General features: G+C 38.7%; 1 long non-coding RNA gene across 2 annotated transcripts in view; it reads left to right on the top strand.

The window, feature by feature from the left end:
* Positions 1–14769, top strand: part of LOC120800467 — an 81158-nt gene that overhangs the window by 30403 nt on the left and 35986 nt on the right. The window contains exons 2-3 of one of the 2 annotated variants that reach the window (XR_005708987.1): positions 10984–11051; positions 12430–12727. This is a non-coding gene — a long non-coding RNA (uncharacterized LOC120800467). The remainder of the gene's footprint in view (positions 1–10983; positions 11052–12429; positions 12728–14769) is intronic. The other variant, XR_005708988.1, reaches the window with a different exon arrangement.

The raw sequence follows: 14769 nt of genomic DNA, 5'->3' as shown, positions 1-14769 counted from the left end.
ATTAGTTTAGTTTAATTGACTGCTGTGTCAGCCATTGCATAGTAATGAAGCCTCCCCAGAGAAATTAGATTTTTTTTTTCTTCCTTTCCTTTCCTTTCTTTTTCTTTTCCTTTTTTCTTTTCTTTTTACACAAAAGGTTGGAGATTTATTTGTTATCCAACTCCGAATGCATCATGTCAGTGTTCTAAACTGTTGGAAACTTTTAGCCAGAGTGAAATATATCAACAAATATTTTATGGACTGCCATGAAATATGGTCCAGATGTATCCTTTTGCCTTTTTTGATTCCCTGGCTTTTATATCTAGCGCCATCAGCAGGTTAATACTTTCATTTATTCAGTGAAATTTTTCCTGACTGATGTTGAGATATTTTTGTCCCATCACTTCCATGAACATGGCATTGTCCCATACTGCCTTAAGGGCAGAATGAGCTTCTTTTCAGGAAGTTTTTAGTCATACCAGCAGTGTCCCAGACAGAATTATCACAGGATATGGATGGACTGCCATAAAACTTTGTGCAGACATTTATGGTCCCCAGAGGAGGAATCCTATTGCCCCCATAAGGTTCACATTTGTGTGATCAAGTGAAATGTCTCAACTATTGAATGGATTGCCATGAAATTTGGATGTGTCATGATAACTGAATACTTAAAGCCTAACATAAACTGGGGACCTTTGTTGCGTTTGATAGCTCTGGCATTATTCTTGTTTCCTGTCTGCGTCTCTACTATTTACTATGCAGTAAAGGTAAAAATGCCAAAAATAAATAAATAAATTTTAAAAGAACATATTTGGACTTAGTGCTCAATGCTAATTAGCAATTGTTAGCAAACTAAGATGGTGAACACGGTCAACATTATACCTGCTAAAGGTCAACATTATAGCATTGGCCAAGCATATCAGTATTTAGCGCAAAGTACAGCTGTGCCTAAGTACAGCCTCTACAGGCAGATCCTCATTGCTGTTTTTTAAATGATTTACAACATCAACAAAGTCTGCTCCAAGCAATCTGTGTAACCCCGCTATATCACAACAGCTCAGACTGGGTTGCAGATAAATGATTTATCCTTCTTGTTTGTGTAACAAAAGCAGAACTTTCTAGCTTTTCCCTCTCTGTCAGCTCTGTCCGAAAAGTTATCTGCTTCTATACCAGGTATTAGCACCTGATTTGTTGCCCCCATCTCCTTATCCAAAATCGTGAAAAACACATGATCTGTATCAGCTCTGTCCAGTTTGTATGATAAATTTAGTGCGTATTAAATTTAGCCTAAAACTTCTAGCTTAATCACAGTTAAACTACAAATCAGTCTATCACTGTTAAACTGCATTTATTTTTATCGGGTCTTATGTACTATAGATAAAATGTTCTGTTTATCTACAGTGTCTTATATGTTTTTTTAAAATTGATTATTATATTGTATATATTATTATATGAATAAAAAACATACATGGAGATTCAATCAGATATAATGAGATGATACAACACCTGTGGTCCCCAGTTGGACTGTCATTGTTTGTGATGCTAGCTGGGATTAGGTAGCTGCATTGCATCATGGATCTCACAATGTAATGTTGGCAGTGAGTATTAGTAGAAGTAGTAATACCACATAATAAAAAACTTAATCATAAGTAAAAGCCTTGCATTAAACATTTTACGTAAGTAAAAGTGTGTTATTACGAACAAAATGTACTTACAGTTAAAGTGAAAGTACTCATAGTGGAGAATAGCACCTGTTAGTTATATCATTGTATCATTTGCTCATTACCATTGATATATTAATATGTAAACTTTACTTTCATGTTGCAATTGGTTGAGGTGAAGCTTATTTTAACTTCTTCATATACTGTTGGGTAATTTAATCTGTGATGATGCATCATTTTTAATAAATTGACCACATGTTTCTTTTTTATGTACAATCCTAACGTAAAAAGTTAACTAGTACTAAAAGTAACTATAGCTGTTAGATTAACGTAGTGGCAGAAAATGGAAATAGTCAAAGTACATGTGCCTCAAAACTTTACTTAAAGTACAATCCTTAACAAATGTACTCAGTTAATTCTCACCACTCTTTGTATAATGGGGACAAACATGTCTTTTTTATAAACAGAAAAATGGGATTTTGTCAGGATCTAGGTGAAAATTCTTTGAATTAAGTAACACTCAAGATTTATACAACAGTAACAGCAGGGACACTGCTCATTTTAAGATCCAGCCTGAAGACACTGACAATAAAAAAAATCCACTGAAATTTATTCATAAATAATGCAAAACCTATTACTGTACACGGACATAAAAGCCTTTATAGGCGTCTGCACATGCATGCATGATATGAATGTTAACAGGTGTACACAAACACAAAGAGACACACTATGAATCCAAAACCCTGGTCCCAATCTGGAGCTTGAAATTGGAAATACACAACTCCAAATATTCTGTATATGTGCATCGATTCATATGTTATGGCTGCACCAAGACCTTTATCCCTCCAGTGTCTTCTCTCATTACTCTGAGCCTCCTCAGCAAGGGGTGGGGGGCAGTGTTGATTTCTCCATCCTGCCAGTCCATCAACGGAGAGAGCGTGCATGGAAATGTCACTCCCAATGAGATCTTAATTAACACACTCAATCATAATGAGTCTGTGGCAGCAATCCATAAAGAACCATTTCACCATTTACATGAAGCACACACTAAAGCATTTAAAAAAGTATCTTGTCATTCAAATGATATGTCAGGTCTTTATAACAATTTGCACAGAGAAATCACAGGACAGTTTAAAAGTGTGTCTTTAATGTGTTGCCGAATTGCCTGTCTGCCCAGAGAAATTAGCATCCCCAGCCCCCTTTCCATATTTCTTTGCTCCTAGTGTAGCTCCCTCTTACTCTCTCATCATTTAAAATGTTTGCTCTGCCGCTGGAGTTGAAGGCAAGGAAGATGCATCACTTGAAGGTCACTGGATCCCGTTCACTCCCCACTTTAAGAAGCAAAAGTCATGGGCCGGGCTTATTAAACGTTGGGGTGTCGATGTTTTTTATACCTGAATTATAAAAAATGTTATCTCTCAACCCTCCCTGCTGCCTCTTTTTTTTTTTTTTCTTTTTACTCTCCCTCGGAGGAATTCAGCAAGGCAGGAAAGATTGATGTTTAATATGGCTGCAGGAGGGATTCTTATCCCTTTTTACGGAGCAAATGGAAGGATGCAGTTTTGCCCATAGACATTTAGTATCAGGCAGCCCATTGTACTGTTTATCGCATACAATCAGTCACACGTACTGTACAGCATGGATTCTGATTTAGAAAATGAAACAATTCTCATTAAGCATTGACCATTAGTTGTAGAAACAAACCTACAAAATATATTTCTTTGGCTAATCACATTGTAGTGACTTTGTGAGACGGAGACACATAAACCTCTCAATATTTAATGCAAACAGGACCGCTGACAGCCTATAAATATATTATTTGTCACTTCTGTTCTGCAGGGCACTCTCATTAAATGTTTTATTCAACCATCACCAATTACGGCAGACAACCCAGTTACAGGACCTACTGCTAATGAAGTCGAGTCTTAATCTACACTGTCTGCATCAGATATCAGAAAAGTTTTCATTTCCCTTCACTGGTTGTTTCTTTTCAAACTTCTTGGGTCAGTTTAATGGTATGTTGAGAGGATAAAAAAAAATGTCTTTGCTCTTGTGGTTTGTTTTGAGATGCATTAAGACACAGGCAAAATGACAAAAAGGCTCCTGAAGGTTAATTTATAGGGAAAGGAGGAAGGAAGCATAATTATTGTTTATGATTTGATTTCCAATAATTCCAAGGTACAGCATATTCCATGGCCTATGGCTTTAGAGTCCGCTTCACAGTCTGAGAGAAAAACTAATAAAGGCTAGCTTTATGTCCTGTGAAATTAAATTCAACTTATAGCCATATATTTTTTTTGTCCATTTGTTTCATCGCCTTCTTGCTATACCACCTCCTGAAATACACACACATTAAAATGCACCTTTTGGATTTCTCTATCTGTTGTGCATATTTTGTTTTATGATATATTCAGTGGCCTGAGAAACAGAGAGCAGTTAATGTTATGGTCTGGTAGTAGTTTGTTGATTTATGGATGCACGGTAGGCCCTTGCAGGAAAACCTGGTCTGTAATATATTTGTTGTACCCCTGCTGTTGTGAGAGTCATCGTTAGTTCAGGAAGAAAGTAATCAGATGGTTGTCTCTGTTGTCTAATAAATATCCCCCAGCAGCTCCCAATATCCCTTTCTCTCTCTACTTATCACCTAGCTTTCGACCTGTGGCTGCGGGATCACATCTTCACTGTAGAGGTCTTCAGGGGTCTACTTAGTTCCTAGTAAATGAAACGCAACCCAGGACGTGACTCAGGAGAGATTCTGATCACATGGTGCGTCATAATCATGGCAGGAGAAAAACAAGTTTTCGGGGGGGGCAGCAGACAGTGAGTGTGAACTGTGAAGAATTACATTATTGCTACTGTGCTCGTTAAACGCTGAAGCATCATGCTGCTGCCAGAGCTGGTATTCTCTCTATTTGGGTCTGTTATGGTTGATCACTTCTTTGATCAGGTGTAATTTTCTCCAGGTCTACTTTTGAGCAGATCTGACTGGGGTCAGGTCTCTATTTGGGGAAAAATAATGTATGCACATTGAGTTTGAGTAAGTTTTCCATAGACCCATTTCCCGTTGGTTGGAAATACGCTCTCTCTCCCTCTTCTCTCTCACATCTGAGCTCTGATCTGATGTGTAATTCCTAAGACAACATCTTGTTAAGCTGCTCCAACAGAACAAAAAACTGCGGAGGGCCTCTGTGGTGATATCACTCAAGCGGTGATACCTTACTGTTTCTTACATCTAGCCTTTGAAGTTGACCAGATGTGATGAATAATGCAAAATCATCACTGCGTCTTCCAAAGACAATATTACCTTTGGCAAACTTCTGCCTCTGATTTCCTCCCGCAGGACAGGTGGGAGAAGTTTTACGCTTTCTTCCGTTAGCAAAACAGTCTAAGGCAAACACAGTTACTCTTGCAAACTCTTCTGTGTAACCCTCCTTATTGAGGATCACAGTTTCTCCTTTTTAATTTGAGCAGTTTTAACCCACGCTCACTTCGGGCCTGAGCTAATCCTCAGATGCAACTCTTGAAACTTCTCTGATTACACTGCTCTCACAAGATACTTTACAAAAACAAGCTTGGGAGCAAAGGGAACATGGCGATCAAATGCATCGTCATACTCCGGAGTCTTAGCTGAACTGGGGTATGTGAGTGCAGAGAGACGAGAGCTTTATTTTATGACCTATTGTAGTATTTTACCACAGACTTGAACTTTATCGTGCAGAGCTTTTCCTCCTAACCCAGAAATAAAACCTGCATGAACATAGCTCTGGAAAAAAACATGATTCACCCTATCTCTGCAACACAACTAATTACGGCTTTGCTTGGCACAGTGATGTGTAAATGTCACATCATCAATCAGTTTTAAAGACACAGACATGATTGAAAATCATTTTTTTTCCTAGGCCTATCCTGTTGTTTTGCATGAAAATTGGACAGCTACTCTACATCATTCCGGTTGCATCATTACTCCAATTCCCTTTAAGCCTCTCTGACATTATTAATAGCTTTGAGTTTGTTTACTCAGATCATCTAAACATCCCAGTTAACAAGCTTGTGCCTGTGATGTTGAAATTTGTTGTCCTTCATGGCTAATTCTCCTGCCTTTGATAGCAGATACCATTAGCACTGTCATTATGGCCCCTCTCAGTGTGAAGTGGGCAAAATTGTGTGTGTGCGTGTGTGTGTGTGTGTGCGTGCGCATATGTGCGTGGTGTGTATTGCCGGTCTGGCCATGCCCGTCTGCAATTACTCCCCTCAGTGGAAACATTAAAATCTACCACCGTGGAAAGTTGCCATGGCTGAGACATTCATGCCCATACTTACGTACTACAAAGACCCCGGAGTGGGCTGGATTCACCACATATGCATGTTCCATCCATCAACTAAGAGGCAGAGCAGATGCCAAGATGGCAATTACAACTCCAGTCTGAACAAGTTTTGCAAGAATTCTGGGTGCACTAATGCCATGACTGCAGCCTTGGCTTATTGCAGCCTTGTGGGTTTGTGCCAGTTTAAAAGCCCTTCAGATAAGAAGCACATGGGAGGCACATTGAGATTAGCTTTGAGATGAATAGACTGTATATATTGAAATTTTGTTGTCTCTGAGCCATAGAGGGTCCATTTAAAAGAGGCTTCATTCTGCAGAGAGCAAACAGCTTTCTGAGTCAGTGAATGTGGTGACATCTCATGTGTGTTTGTTAGCATTTACATCTGCACTGATTCATCAAATTTCATCAGGTTTTTTTGTTCTGTTTCTGCATTCACATTAGAGAGTAAAGAAGCATTAACAATCACTCTATAATTTTCTATCCATTTGAAGCTGCCAATTTTCAAATATAAGTGTCTCAAAAAGTATTATTTTGTTGTTTGAGGCTACAGATATGTAAAACACTTGAGTGATATTTGCAAGTTTGCTGCGGGTCTGTTGATCTAAAAATTGTCTAATGTAACATACTGGATTCAACTTCAGTTTGGTGTGTGATAAATACCTAATGTAACTCTGAAGCAATCTTGTGTAGAGCTGAAACTGTTAATCAACTAGTTGATGGGCAGAAAATTAAAGGTGCCCTGTAGTGTTTTCTTGTAATGAAAAATGTCTGTTTATATTCCATATGTTTCTCCGTGCATGTCCTAGCGGTTTGACAATGGTTTTCTTCGTCATAAATCCCTTACAGAGCCGATTTTTTTTTTTTAAAATATTTTAAATGCTGCATTGTTTGTGTACATATTTGCTGGTTTGCAGGGTGAAATGCTACGCTTCTTTGTGCTTTACGGACACCAGCTGTCAATCAGTGGAATAACCAATGGCAGAAATGTGTATCATTTCTCCAGCATGCATGTTTTTAAAATTGTGTGGTGTTGGAAAAAGTAAATTAAACCTTAGCTGCGGATCAAAGCTGCACACTGTTCAGGAGGAATTTTGGATCATTCTTCCTTACAGAAGCAGATTTTCTTTCTTTGAATTCATTCTGCAGTAAATTTACTTCAACGCCATGGTCCTATTGCATCACCCAACTTCTAATGAGCTTCTGCTGATGGACAGCCACCCTGACATTATCCTGTAAGATACTCAATAAACATGAGAATTAATTTTCCCCTCGATGATGGCGAGCTGTCCAGGCCCAGAGGCAGCGAAGCAGGATCAAATCATGATGCTCCCTCCTCTGTGTTTCACCTTTAGAATGATATTTTTATGTTGGTATGCATTGCCCTTTTTCATATCATACATAGTGCTGCATGTTCTTCCTAAACGATGAGACCTTAGATTCATCAGTCCCCAGAACATTTTCCCAGTAGCGCTGTGAAGTGTCAAGGTTCTCTTTGGCAAACTTCAGGTGTGCAGTGATTTTTTGGAGAGCAGCGGCTTCCTCCTTTTAACCATGATTTATGTATGTACACTCATGAACAGAGTTAACCAGCTCCAATGCTTCCTTAAAGACTTTAGCTATTACTCTGGACTGCTTTTTTTTTTTTCTTTTTTTTTCTTTTTTTTTTCCGTCATTGTGCCTTTGGAGGCATTTTAACTAGGCGCCCCTTCTGGAGAGAGTAGCCACAGTACTGAATCGTCTCCATTTATAGACAGTTTGTCTGACTGTGGACTGAGGAACATCTAAACCCTTTTGAGATTTCTTTGGGACCCTCTCCAACTTGATGCAAATCAGCAATTCTTGATTTAAATCTTCTGAGATGTCTTTTTTGTGCGGCATGGTTCACATCAGCAGATGCCCTTTTGTGAATAGCTCATAACTGAATATGTTTGAGTGTTTTTTATAAGTCAAAGTAGTTTTAACCCCCACTTCCAATCTTGTTTCATTGGTTGGACTCCAGGTTTGCTGACTCTTGTCTCCAATTAGCTTTAGTTGATGTCATTAGCCTGTTTTTTTTTAACCTACATTGAATGATGTATTTAATACGGACAAGAACATTACAATGATTTGTGTGTTATGAGTTTAAATAGGTTGTGTTTGTTCATAGTCGTAACTGAGATGAAGATCTGACCATATTTTAAGACAAAAATATACACAAATGCAGATAATTCCAAAGGGTTCGCTTACTTTTTCTTGCCACTGTATAATCACCTTTTAAGTTGATATGGTGAACTTTTAGCAAACAGTTACTTGTTTATACATCCAGCAGTTACAGAGAAACATTATCATTCATTTTGTGTCGTGTAAATGTAAGTCCAAAATTCACTCTTTTAGCTCTGGTTTTTGTCTGTCCCAACACATGAAATATGTGACTCTTTAGCTGCTAGATGCTCCATTATGTTCACCAGCTAGTCTCTAACTGTGTCTGTCCGCCTCTTTGATGTGGAGCAGGTAGTGTACGGTGGGTTTTTTCACCGAAACCAGCTGCCTTCTGCAGTCAAAAACGGCTGTATTAGAGCGAATGAAAACGGTAAAGTTGCGGGCTAAACTTCAAAATAATGAACTGAAAGTCACTTTAAAGTTCTGTAAAGCCAAGGAAAGCTGTGGATTTGGGTGATAATTCTCAGTGGGTTCATTACTAGTAGCAACCCCTTTCATTTTGTCACATTGTTTTCACATTGCAATTTGACAACAGAGTTTAGCTGCTTTAAGGCATTGCTGCTTATCTTTGTCTTAGTAATAGTAAATTGAATACTTTTGTGGTTTATCGACCAAACAGCTAATCAACTCATTCACATATTTATAAGTTGCAGCCTGTCTTGTTACCTTATTCTTTTTAAAAGTTGTTCATGTCATTCTGCATTCATTTTTCACCTGTCAATTTGCATTTTAAACTGTTTCTCCAACAACACATGGATAAATGCGGATAAATGGATCACAAACTAGAAATACATTTTTTATTCAGCAGCCAAAATTATTTTTGAGTCTGTTTAGGCCCCCTGTCTGGCTGTCACATTTCAAGTGTTTTCTGCGACATCAACAACAACACAACTCAGTAAATTTATTGACTTTAATACAAGGTGTTGAAGTCAGTATACCTTATGCAGTTTCCTGGCAGTAGTCTCTGCAGAACTGAGCATCATCCAATACACCCGTTAGAAAAAGATGCTACCTACATAAAGACAAGCAGACAGATTTACAACCATTTATATGAACTGATGGTGTTCCCCACAATCTAAAAGCCAAAGTAAAGGATTCTTGCTGTTTCTTTTATGGCTTGACAATATAACACAGATTCATAAAAGCAGAGGGAGCATTTAAAATGACAGTGATTTCCTGCATGGTCTTGTGTTTGCTTTTTTTCTGTGGTCGCGGTGGCTACCTGTGCTCTCAAACTCTGTCCTGAACAATTTGTTGTCTTCCATATCAACATTATACAGTCCATCAGCGAAGTGCGACCTCTGTGATGTAACAGTCTCAGTTTCAATTTATGTTTTCTACAAACCCGCCGCCCTCTCTCGCAGGGAAGGATGTGTCCTAGAGAGAAACGATATATCCACCTCGAGGTGTAATTTCCACTGAGCTGTGATGTGTCACCAGCCATAGCACCTTAATTACACCTTTGTTACAGTAATGATGACAACTTGAGTCTGATGTATTCAGATAATGCTGAATTTTCACTTCAGTCGCCTTTTCTCATCTTTGCTCATCAGAATAAGATAATGGATGTGCCGGTGATACAGACAGAGGAGACTCTGCGGATCTCACTATACAGTTAATAAGAAAACACAACACACACGCATATATACAGACATATGCAGCCCATCACAGTCACACATAACAACATATGTCTTCCACAATTTACCTCTCTGTTCCCTGCATCTGCAGATGTACTCTACAGTTAAGGACATTGCAATAAATTATTTCGTGTTTGCACTAGACTTGAAGCAACTTTAAATGAGTAAAAAAATGTGTGACTCCTCCTGCCGTCATTACATGACTTAGACAAACACTAATAGTGAGACGTAAATAAATTGCACCTCAGGCTGATCTTTTTAAGTTGTACTGAAGTAGAGCCGTAGTTGGCTGATAGAAAATTAATCGTTTACATTTCTTTTTAAAGGCAAAAGCCACAAAGACTCAAGTTTTCCAACTTCTCAAACTTATTTGCTGATTTTCATATTGTAAAATTAATATCTTTAGGTGCTGCACTGTTGGTCAAAACAAACAATGTGGGGCTGCTGGTTGGACTGCAGTTTCATATGCCAACATGTGCTTTTACTGGCCTCTTTCACTATGAAGCCACAATGTTGATGCATCAGTAAAAAAAATAATTACCATAGATATTATCATGTATGTCCAAGTTTTTGTCGGTGAGATTTATTACTGAAATGATTAATCAGTACATTAAATTGTCAAGTGTCAGTCAATTTGTACAGATATGTATTTTTTAATAAACCATTTAAATCATTTATCAAGCAAAAAATGTCAAACATTTGCTGGCTCCAGTTTCAGAACAGTGAAGACTGGCTGCTTTTTTTCTGTTGTACACCACTGAAAAACTGAATATATTTGGATTATGGATTTGAGGAGGTCACTTTGGGCTCTTGGAACTTGTCGTGCATTTTTTCTATTTTCCGACTTTTAATAGAGTAAACAATTTTATCCAAAAAATAATTAGTAAAAATAGTTAGTTTTAATCTAATAAGACAATTGTTAGTCGCACCCCTGGCGAAGTTATCTATTCACATCTGAAAGTTATGGGAACTCAACAGACAGAAACAACAGAAACAAAGGAATTCCTTAGCCAGAGATAATTTAATTTGGCAAATGCTAAGTGTGCCATCAGCTTGCTGATTCTTTCAGCAATGCACTGGACAAATCAACTCCACAAGAATCACATGCCTCAAGGCCTTTTATTCAAATGCACACCTGAACTAATTCATCTTATGTTTGACTACTATCTACATGTTTTTCAGAGAAGATCTTGTTAAGATTCATTACTGGTGCTGCCCATGGAGCCAAAATCCCCCAGTTAACACCTCAGGTAACTGACACGTATTCACAACACGTCTTATACTTTCAACTCTCTGTCCTCATTTATGTATTTATACTGACTAGATTAATTTATAAGCAATTCTTATTAAAGAAAAATAAAAGCATTGGAGAGAGAGTGGAACTTCAAAATGTATGCCTTTCGTTTAAACTGACACAAGTGATCCTGCACTGTTTTATATATGTATTTTAAAAGATTTATCACAATGTTCACTATTATTTTAATGAGGACTATATTTCTGGGTTAAAAGCAGTCGAAACAATGACAACAGCATCAGTGACTGCATTGCATATAACTGTGGGCTGATTGGAGGGCTCTCACTGAAAATGGCCCCTTGCTGAAGAGATGGGGTGAAAATTGCAATCCCCACGTATGCAGCCTACACATCTATATCAATCAAGGAGCACAGCTGCACTCCCCATGGTGATTCACATCCATTTTGCACAATTACCACCCAACCAAACCAGTTTTTTCTTTTGTTTTTTTTTTCAAGTTTCCAGTGACGGGAAGGCATAAAGATGGTGATTTGTGGATTAACAATGAAATGCATCTTTGCCCAGGTCTCTGTTGGTCCACAGCATAACAAACACTTTTTTGTTTGAGATGGACAGAGCTGAAGTCATTACACGGCACAGATTTCCTAATAAGATCTCATCCTGTCATTGTTTATGTCAGGGAAAGGGCAGAGAAGAAAGGGGAGCTACAGCAAAACCATTAGAGCCTGTGGTAGAAGTAAAGTGTGTGATGGAGAGGTCTTGAGACGTGTTGCACACATCTAGATGTCTAACTTTAGAAAGATTAAGAGATGAAAATGTGCACTGCCAACTGAGAGGTTGCTCTCCCTTTAGTTGGTGTTGTTAGGCCTGTCAAGCTTTATGTTCTCGGAGATTTGCCACTACAACTTTGTAGTAATTTTTGAAACAATGGATTCTTGTTTTCAGACAACGGGAGACAAAAGCAAATTTCTCATTTTTAGCTCGTGATTATCTTTTTTATTTTTTTATTTTTTTATTTTTTGCCATCTGAAATGAAAACTGTTGCTATCAGATAATCTGATTTAGAGTCCTCCAGTAGCTCCTAGATTAAGTCAAAATTAGGATTATACAGATCTTTTACAATGTTAGAAAAAAGCAAAATAATAAGGGAAATGATTAAGACAAAAGCTATGCAGCAAAGTGTGTGTTTGGTTTGTGGTTATGTGTGTGCAGCATGAGAGAATAGGGGGGCGGTGATGGGTCTATAATCATCTTTCCTGCAGACAGGAAATGTTAATATGCAATGTTTTGATTCACTGTCTAAGGCCTGTAAAAATGAGTATGCAATACTTTTGGCTTGGAAACGCCTGCTGCTCTGTCTCTCCACCATCCAGCAATGAACAGAAGATGAAATGATTCATCACAGCAGAGACAGCTTCCGGGGAATGAGATGAGATGAGAGTGGGAACGATGTCATCTTATATCTCTCAGAGAAATACACAAAGGAAAGATGAATTGCATCTGATGGAGGCCGACGGTACGCCAACCCGGGCTGGCACCGAACCTGGCAGCGCCCCACCGGTGTGATAGCGCTACGATGTTGGTCCGGCACCTGTAATTAAAGAAGCAATACCCCCCTGATGTTGCCCCGTCCTCTCTGCTTTACAGAGCCCGAGCTCAGACAAACTGAAGGTCAGTGAGGCTCAGATGGGAAACGATCTGGATCTTGGCAGGTCGTTCAGTCCCATGAATGCTGCCCCATATCTCGGTATATACTAACTGTACCCAAGCTGTGTCTGGCATGTTGCTGCTTGTTGAATTTTTTTTTTTTTTCTTTTAAGTTGTGGGATCTTTCTAGCAATGGCACACTGAAGCAGTAAATCACACATGAAAGCTCCAGGCATCAACAGCACATAAAAGTGATGTTCATTGCTTTCCTGTTTGTTCTCCATCCATTTGTGTCTAATGAAACAATATCACAAAATGAACTAGCCTCTCATAATGAATTGAGAGGGGATACTCAGTGTTTTGTTTTTATTCTCTAGCGTAGAATCGAAGAGATAAATTTCACATGAATCGGACTTGATTGTGGAAGGTGCCCTCTGGTCTGTTCCATTCACTAAGGCATTCCTAAAATAATTAATTGTCCGTGCATGCATGTCTTTGAGAGGATTGTGGTTAGCTGCATTTATAAAGCTGAAGCCATAATAATTACTTCACTAATTTGCAGCATTTGTGTTAAACCGATAAGACCCCCTCTCTCATGGGATTCAGAGGCTGCCATCAATAATGTGACGGCTTGGGGTAAAAGTGATTTAAAACCCATTTCACACTTGGCTTAAAAAAAGAGAGTGATGGCTGGGCACTCTCAGATTCACACAGCTGCCATCGTGACCACATCCTATCCACTAGCTCTGCATTTAATGCCAACAAGCAAACTTGAAGTTGGTGGAAATGTCTCTGTCAAAAGTTCTCTCCTGGGTTTTCTCTCTGTGTTGTTCTCTTTTTTAAATTGAGACTGGAATCAAAGATCTGCATTGCATGTCGGTATTTTTCAGTAGCATACAAGCTCAGTATCCAGAGGATTTACAATTGACAAATCTGCACCTAGTGATTTTATGTCCAGTGCCAATGCAGATAGTAGTGTGGGTGTGGATGTCGGGTTGATGGACGGGGATGTAGCCTGACTGAAGACCATGGTTTGCGTCTTGTCACAAACCTGAGTTTAATGTTTGCCTCTTTATTAACCATAACATAATGATCTTTCTCAAACATCAACCATATAGTAGTAGTTGCGATTCATAGATATTTTGACAGCAAGAATTTAAATATTCTGGCTTTGGATGTTTTAAAAAAAAAAAAAAAAAGACAGAGTCTACAGCCGTGCTAACGGCTCTGTGTAGCTGTGCTTAGGCCCAGTGGTGCTTTGAGCTAAATACTAAGCCATCTTAGTTTAGCATGTTAGCATGCTGACATTTGCTAATTTCCACAAAACACAAAGCACAGCTCAAGCTGCTGGGAATGTCATTCATTTAGCAGGCATTTGGCTATAATCCCAAGTAATGGATCAATTAAAATTTTTTACAATTCATCCTGAGGGTGACATGACTGTTTGTACAAAATACCATGGCAATCCATCCAATATTTGTCGAACATTTCACTCAAAACCCCCACTGTCAACCTAATGGTTGCGCTTCATAGAATAAGGGAAAACGTTGATCTTCTGGTGGCACAACAGAAAGGGTCAGGGGAATCACCAAAGTGGTTGGGATTCATTCTCTGGGATTCATGGATGCCCGTGCAAAATACTGTAATTACTGCTACTGTATTCTATTTAATAATTGTTGTTGGTGTCAGTCTGGACAGAAGTGGTGGACCGACCAGCTGACTGACATTGCCATCTCTAGAGCCACGCTGCTAAAAACATTGCCACTGATGTAATCCCCCAGTTTTGCAAGATTGCCATACATAAACTTTCAGTAAATCACTAAACGACTGAGACTGTAAACGAATGAAAGCATGAATGAATGGATGAAGGAATGGGATGAGCAAGTGAAAGGTTAGAGTGAGCGTGTCTCAGTGAATGTACATGCTTTTGTTGCCTCTAGCCAACAAGCCGGTGGGTCAGTGACTTCATTAACAGACTGATGGTACTCTGTGGAATGCTGAACACTGAATGATCAGCACAGACCTCTTCTGATTAGAGTCCCATTCCCTCAGTGTAAGCACTAATT

This window comes from Xiphias gladius, chromosome 15 (assembly GCF_016859285.1).
Source record: "Xiphias gladius isolate SHS-SW01 ecotype Sanya breed wild chromosome 15, ASM1685928v1, whole genome shotgun sequence".
NCBI classification, from domain to species: Eukaryota; Metazoa; Chordata; class Actinopteri; order Istiophoriformes; family Xiphiidae; genus Xiphias; species Xiphias gladius.
The sequence above is the reverse complement of the archived record's forward strand: the minus strand, read 5'-3'. Positions and strand labels throughout refer to the sequence as shown.